The sequence below is a fragment of the Phalaenopsis equestris genome, unplaced genomic scaffold (assembly GCF_001263595.1).
Source record: "Phalaenopsis equestris unplaced genomic scaffold, ASM126359v1 Scaffold000752, whole genome shotgun sequence".
Lineage (NCBI taxonomy): Eukaryota > Viridiplantae > Streptophyta > Magnoliopsida > Asparagales > Orchidaceae > Phalaenopsis > Phalaenopsis equestris.
This window is the reverse complement of record NW_018165192.1, coordinates 62,868-70,393: the sequence shown is the minus strand read 5'-3', so window position 1 is coordinate 70,393 and position 7,526 is coordinate 62,868. Positions and strand designations below refer to the sequence as shown.

General features: G+C 34.3%; 1 long non-coding RNA gene across 1 annotated transcript; it reads right to left on the bottom strand.

The window, feature by feature from the left end:
• Positions 1-2,917: 2,917 nt before the first annotated feature.
• LOC110030685 lies at positions 2,918-3,518 on the bottom strand. The gene is made up of 2 exons (XR_002294672.1): positions 3,202-3,518; positions 2,918-3,120 (listed from the first exon to the last, which is right to left on the bottom strand). It is a non-coding gene; the product is annotated as an uncharacterized LOC110030685 (long non-coding RNA).
• Positions 3,519-7,526: the final 4,008 nt, after the last annotated feature.

The following is a 7,526-nucleotide window of genomic DNA, read 5'->3' as shown; positions in this document are numbered from 1 at the left end:
TTGTTGTTCCGCCTAAAACCGGGGGGTCAACTGTCGTGGCCCATGATGTCATTGTGCCCTCCACAAATCGTGAACATGGCAATGGCTGTAGCATTTGTTTTCTTGGCATTTCGGCAGAAATATTAATATCTTCCCTACATAGCAGTGAATACAGATCGCTAGCCTGATGAGGACTGATCCGATGTGAAACGTTGTTTTAAAAGATTAATGAGTGCTTGTTAGGACATTGAGGATGTGGAAAATTATTTCCACGTGGTCGATATGACCTTTGGCAGCCACGGTGTTGTCAACGAGGGATTTGATGACCAAGAGGTATTGAGACATGATTTGATCTTTCATGGAGATGTAGTGTAGCTCATTTCATGACGCTATATCAGTTTGCAGAAAGTTGTCTACATTGGAGGGTTTGCCACATTTCCATGGTGAATTCAAGGTTAAGGATATATGGTAGAATTGTAGGAGATATAGTGGAGTAAATGGCAGCTGAGAGGTTTTGCTTAATGAGCTACCAACATAAAAATTGTGTGTTAGGAGTTATTTGTTCGACTGAGTTTAGGACGATAGATGAGGGTGGGTTGTTGAACCATTGAGAAAGCCCTCAAAGTCGTCAACCTTGAAGAGTTTGTATATTTGGGGTTTCCAAGTTGACTAGTTTTCGGCTGTGAGATGGACATTAGCAATGGCCTTAATGTTGGACATCATAAACTTTAGGGATGAGGGAAAGGAAATATCTGCCATTTCCTGAGAGGCAAGGTTGGTTGTTCGGTTTGGGTAGGAAGATGTTTCCAACATTGTAAGTGGGGAAGGGGAAAGAAGAAGATAAAGAGGGAAAGAAAGAGGTTTAGGGATTTGGGGAAGAACCTAGTTGCTCTGATACCAAGATAGAATGTGTACTACAGTAGCAGCCAGTGAAGCATTCCTCTCTACATAGAAAAGCGTATGAAGCAGCCTACAGGGAAATGGAAAGAGTAAAATTATAGTCTATATAATCAATTTTTTATGTCCTATATATGTAAAAGCTATGGAATATAGAGCAAAGGTGGCCCCGAAGCTTTTGGTTGGTGACAGAGAGTGTTGGAGAGTATGCCTTTTGTTGCCTAGTAGTGTAGGTTTGTTAACTTTACCATTATTAATATCATCATCAACCCATAAATCTGCCTCTTAAGTTTTTATGCCATTCATTTCTGTGATGCAGCATTTATTGTAATCTTAGCTTTCGCTTAGGTTGTTAACAAGGTATGAATATATTAATTTTAAGCTATCCCTAGGTGAATACTTGTCTAAATAATAACAATTTTGAATCTTATTTATAATAACATAACCTTATATGATGCAACTCCAAAGACTTCTCCAGTATGATAATCGCTTGCCATTCTTACTCGTTTGAAAAAAAGGTTCCTCTAAATCGTGAGAGGAGGAAGCGGCTTAGCAAGCTCAAGCAGAGACTAATCCTTAGACACCATGTTGGGATGAAACAATCCTCTTATACTTTACCATGGCTTCAATTCAATTTAAATCTAAACCACACCATGAAATAGAATCGCACAGATTCGAAAAAACCGACATAAAAAATTATAAACGGAAGCACAACAAAGACGATCCATAAAAACACAAGAGATTTTAACTTTGAAAATCCTAATAATGGGAAAAAAACCACGGAGCCACACCACCAAGAAATTTCACTATAAATTTTGAAAGTTTACAGAGAACACATTTAAATTTCCTCTCTACAATCGAATAAACTTATAACAGTTCTCCCTAAATCCTTCCTTTCGATATGACAAAAGAAATTTACATGAAATCCCCTCTTCGACACTTCTATCATTCAACGAAAACTTGTTGAAGAACTCATGAGCTGGAACAAAAATCTATTCGTCGCTCTAAACTAATTCTTAAGTCGAAAATGAGAAGCAATCGCATCTGCCGCGGGAGCGCCCGAAAATGGGCACTAAAGCAACAGTCCCTCAGAAAAGAGGCGCCTGCAGCACCTGATAGGTGGGTGCAAGAGCACCCAACCTGCTTCTATGGACGTAGGAGCCCCCAACCTAGGGTAAAACGCCCGAAACTTTGAGCTTAAGCATCTGGCACTCGGGTTCTTCCATATGGTGCTCCAAATCAAGCTCCACACCATAATAATTTCTAACTTGGAGACTGATTGAACCCAGTACATGTCCATATCTACACATCCATCTGTACCACCTACATAGTCATGAACTGTGATGTGAATCACGCCCGATCTCAACCTTCATAAAATTCAACTGAAGTCAATCATAGCTTCAATTTCTCAATAATTACCACATTCGTCAACATATCTGCGGGTTATAAGTTGTGTGTATCTTCTCCAAGAACAATTACATCTTCTAGGAGAAAGAGTATTAAATGATATTTCAGTGCAGTTTCCAAAATTTCCGACCGCTCCCCAAGAGACTCACTGCATTTTGTTTTTATTTTATTTGTTGAGAAAGCTTTGGATGGTCAAATTTTCAAAAGGTTGATTGTATTGTAGATAAGACACTGACCGCAAATTTTACCCTCATTTTGCGAGGAATTCTTGATCAAGGATTCGAGGTTTGCCTTATTCACTATAAAAGGTCAATGTATTCTAAATTTCAAGTAATCATAGGATCATTCTCCGTATAAATAAGGACAATTAAACTCGAATATGTTTATTATAATTTTACTATCCCCTTGATCATCCCATCATCCTCCCTTCCCTGCACGTCACCTAACACTTCAGCAGCTGTGCTGACTCACTAGCGTAAACAAATAAGTACCCAAGCCAAGCCAGGTAAACAAGAGTGCAAATGCAGTGGAAGACAGTACCAGCTGCGAAGTTGGCAGCTGTATACAATATCATGGTTGCCTAATTCCCGACATATGTTGTGGAGGAAGCGAAAGAAGGAAGTACCATACATTATTAAAAAAAAGCATGGAAACTTTATACGCCAAATCTTAAAAAGCATTGCTCATTTAATCCATAGAACAAAATCCAAGCATAGAAATCTTAACCCTCTGATGTCTCCCACAAATGCCGGTCATACCGTTAATCTGCTTGATACAATTTTCCAAAAACAACCTAGATCCACCGAGAAGTTGAACGCTCCGCTTCAGTCCATCTCCCTGAAAACCAATCACTTCCGTCGTCAGTCCCCCGCTTAATAACCCTACGAGTATATATATAACAAGGGTTAGCGTTCGTACGGATCATCGATGGACGATCTCGGCGGTGAAACTCTTGCTGCAGTTCGTGAAGAGTTCACGAACTAGCTGAGTGAAGTGGGGCGCCGCCACTGTGGATCCATCTCCGACGCCGTTGTCCTGGCATCGGCCGGCCGGCAAGCAGGAGAAGAGCATGGTGGCGACGAAGATGGGTGCAGCAAATCGACGAACAGCCGGCATTGCGAGCTCATTATGGATCAAAGGCGCCGCTTACAGGGTAAGTTTCTAGAAATTCTTTTAAGCGAAATTTTATTTTGCACACGACATTCCATCAACCTACATCTTAAAAAAAAAAATTTGTTAAAACATACCACATGCTTATGTATTTAATTATGTAATATATAAACTTTTTATAATGCTAGTCTCCATGTGTATATGATATATCCCAACATTTCTCCATCATTCATTCGGCATAAATTGGGTGACAATTTTTTTAGCAGAAAACATTCGAGTCTTTATAAAAATTCATCTATAACTCAAATTTCAGCAAATTTACGGTTGAATTGACCAGCTCAACAAGAAGAACCCAATATTGTCAAAATTAGTTCAATCTCAAATCAAGCTCAGATCAAGTCATTAAATCACTCCTCTAAATTTTTCGAACATATTTAGAAGTTTAAAGGAAAGTCAAATCTTACAATCCTGTAGTCGGATCGAGTGTCTCGAAAAGTCAAATCTATCAAGTCCAATATTACTCAATTTCAATATTGTTAAGGCACTCAAATGTCCATCAAATATTTTATGATTGAAAGAAGCACTCCGGACTGTCAGATCAAAGTGGTTCACAGTTCTCATTAATTACACCCAGAACATTATAAATATAGTTTCACCCTCTCATGAAAGGGGGCTGAAATTTTGAGAGAGAACTTAAACCTTTAAGGAGCTGAAGTCCAGCACCACCCCTGTCATCATTAATCCCCGTCAACCACCATCGACCTCCGTCGACATCCACCGACCACCATCGTACACTACTGTCGTCATCAACCATCACCGACTTTCATCAACCACTGATCAACATTGATCATCACCGACCGGAAGTCATCAGTCAACGTTGTAACTTGGAAAACCTAGTAACTCTTTCTTGTCCAAGATTCAATAGGTCTCTGTAATCATCAACCTACAGTGAATTCTTACATTTGAGTCAGGTCCCGTGATTTTTTTCCTTTACGGATCTTTTACCCAAAAATTTTTGATGTCATTACTGGTTGTTTTTTTTTTTAACTCGAGTGTGTGTTGAATTCTCGTGCACGTTAACATGATAATCTATTACTCTACTGCTGTAAATTTTCTAGCACGCATCACTATCAATAATATTTTATGTTGATTTGTCTTATAATATCATGCATATAAACTTTATCGATCTTAAAGTGTAGAATTTACGCATTTTACACATATATAAATTTATATTTATAAAAAATAATTTTAAGTTTCTTAAAATCTAACTTCTTTTAATTAAAAATTAAAAAAAATATATCAACTTGATTTATATTATAAAAATGATAGGCTTTAAAAATGGGATCGAACAATTGGCTCAATCAGAAAGCAATCTTGAGATTGATTTAGTAAAAGCTCAAATTTATCTTCATAGAGAATTAGATCGAACTAGTCAAAAAAAAAAAAAAACACGTGAATCAATATTGATTTTAATAATATCAATTTAATTTTTTAAAAATTTTGATTTGATGTATGAAAAAAGTAAATTAAATTTTGAGAAATTATTATGCCATAAAGTTTTAATTTAAAAAATTAATTAATTTTATTCAAAAAATAACCTATATTGAATTGATAAAAAAATATTATATTTGCATCATCATTATATTAATTAATCATTTAAAAATTATTCTAATATTCATCATGTTATCTAGTTAAAACATAATAAATTAGAAAAATTCATAGAATATGACAATGACTTGGCCATAAATTATCCCAATAGATGATCTAAATAAATGGATGATTAATTGCCTAATTTTGTAATGTAAAATTGCTTAAATTAATTAAATTGAATGATTCTTAGAGCAAGATCATTGGATTACATTAAAAAAATAATTATTTATTTTTAGTGAATATATTACAAGTTATTTATTTTTAAATAAAAAATTATCAATAATTAAATATTAATTCAAATGAATTATAATGGGTTGCCCTAGAAACAAGCTATCCAAGCTTATCCTCCTCTAAACGTCTCTTCCAACGGTATTATCAAGTTATGGTCCGATATGGCGCCACGTGGCGGGCTAACATGAGGGCATTAATTAAGAGACGAAATGGAAAACCACGGTAGAATGAAAAGTGGGGCCGCTTGACTCCATTATTGAGCGGTCATAAAAAATTATTATATATTTTTTTGAAAATGACGTGTAACAAAATGTAAATGGAAAATTTACATATATACCCAATGATTCTACTTCTTAACTCGTGAGCCGGCTTTAAAAATAATAATAAGATAAAAATATTTTCAAAATAAAATACAATTCAAAACATTATGTTTAAATTATTAAAAAAAATTTAAAAGTTATATTTTAATAATTTATATCAAATAAATTATTATTTTTTATCTTTTATTTTCTGGTTATATTTGTTATTTTATTATAACACTTGTTTGAATTAATATTATTTTATGTCTTTTATATAAATTAAGTCGATCCGAAAATATATTTCCATTTTTTGTCTTTAACAATCTTAATATTTAACTTTCGGTTATTTCGATTTTAATTTTTATTTAACTGAATAAGGTCGAAAGATTCACTAAGACAAAATGATTATTTAACGTCTTAGGGTTGCATGAAAGACTAACACACACAGATAATTGAAGTGACGGGTAGAGACACTAGTAATTTTTACGTTAAAAACACAAAAAATATATATTCATGGTCTGACCCAGTCAAAACAATCCACTATAAACTGATGAGTACACAAAATCTTATTCACAAAAGAGAAAATATTATACAGTTCCTCAAAGTACAATGATTGTAAGTAAAATATTTTTTTTGTACAATTATTAGTAGCAGGTGGAGCAACTGTAGCTGAGAGTAGTTATCGGGATTTTGGTGGATTGTTGGTCCGTGTTCATGATGGTACACTACTCCAAAGGGTGTCTCATTACTCTGTGAAGTCTGTCTTTACTCAGCATGATATTTTGTTACTTTGTTGCATACACCGTGACTCTGAAAGTGCCTTTGTTTCTACGAGTAGGGGGATGTTGATGGTGGTTAAAGGTAGCCGACAAAAAGTGACAAAAGATGGTCGGTAACTACAAGAGTGAAAAGTTTTATTGGGTCTTGGACCTAGATGACACTAAAATTTGATTCCTTCTAGAACCAACTCCAGGTCTAACTATTCCTTCAATTCAAGATATATGACGTCTTTCATGAAGGGGTATGACTCTATTTACAGAGTATGAGAGTAGACTCCCTGCAAATAAAAAAGTAGTTCAAACCCCTCCATCGGACGACCCGAATAGATTCTTTTAATTAAATGACATTTTATGGATATTTAGGTGTCTCGACGATACTGAAATTGAGTAATCTTAAGCGCATTTGACTTAACTTCTTAAGACACTCTATTTCACTATAAGTCTGCCAGATTTTAAATACATTTGACTCTTCATTTAGCTACCCAAAGCTTTAAAAGCTGTTTAACGACATTGTCCGAGAATGAATTGACTCTGATTGAGCCAATTTCAGTGTAATTGAGTCTGCCTTGACAAGCCAATCCATTTAACTTTAAGTATATTAAAAAAAGACTTCTGAAGGATTTCTAATTTGGGTTTGAACATTTTTTTACCCATAAAATATCTCCAGATTAGTATAATATTTCGAGATTCGAGTCATATGATGAGAGTTTGTTAATCAAACAAAAAATAATAAATTTGAATTAAAATGGAATATTCATGAAATTAAATCAATACTATTCATGCAATGCATGCATTTTTCTATATTTTTTTACATAATTAAACTCCATCCAACAATTAAACTTCAGTTTGTTCATAATGAGACAGTCTAAACCCAATTAAATTTCAATTTGGTTGGTTCAGCTTCATCAAATTCTTGTTTGGTTTAGTTTTTCAATTTTTTTTTTTCTTTTTGAAATTGATTTGAGGAATTTAAAAACTAAATCATCCAAATCGATAAAATTCTCGCCACTTGATTCTAAATCTAAAAGTGCCCGAGAAACACACCAAAAGAATAAAATGGTCTGCTATGAAGTAATTAGAGAAAAAGAGAGAGGCAGGAAACAATAAAATAGAGTGTAGTCATTATTCATGATATGAACTTATAGGCATAGGTTTCAGTATTATAAAATAAAAA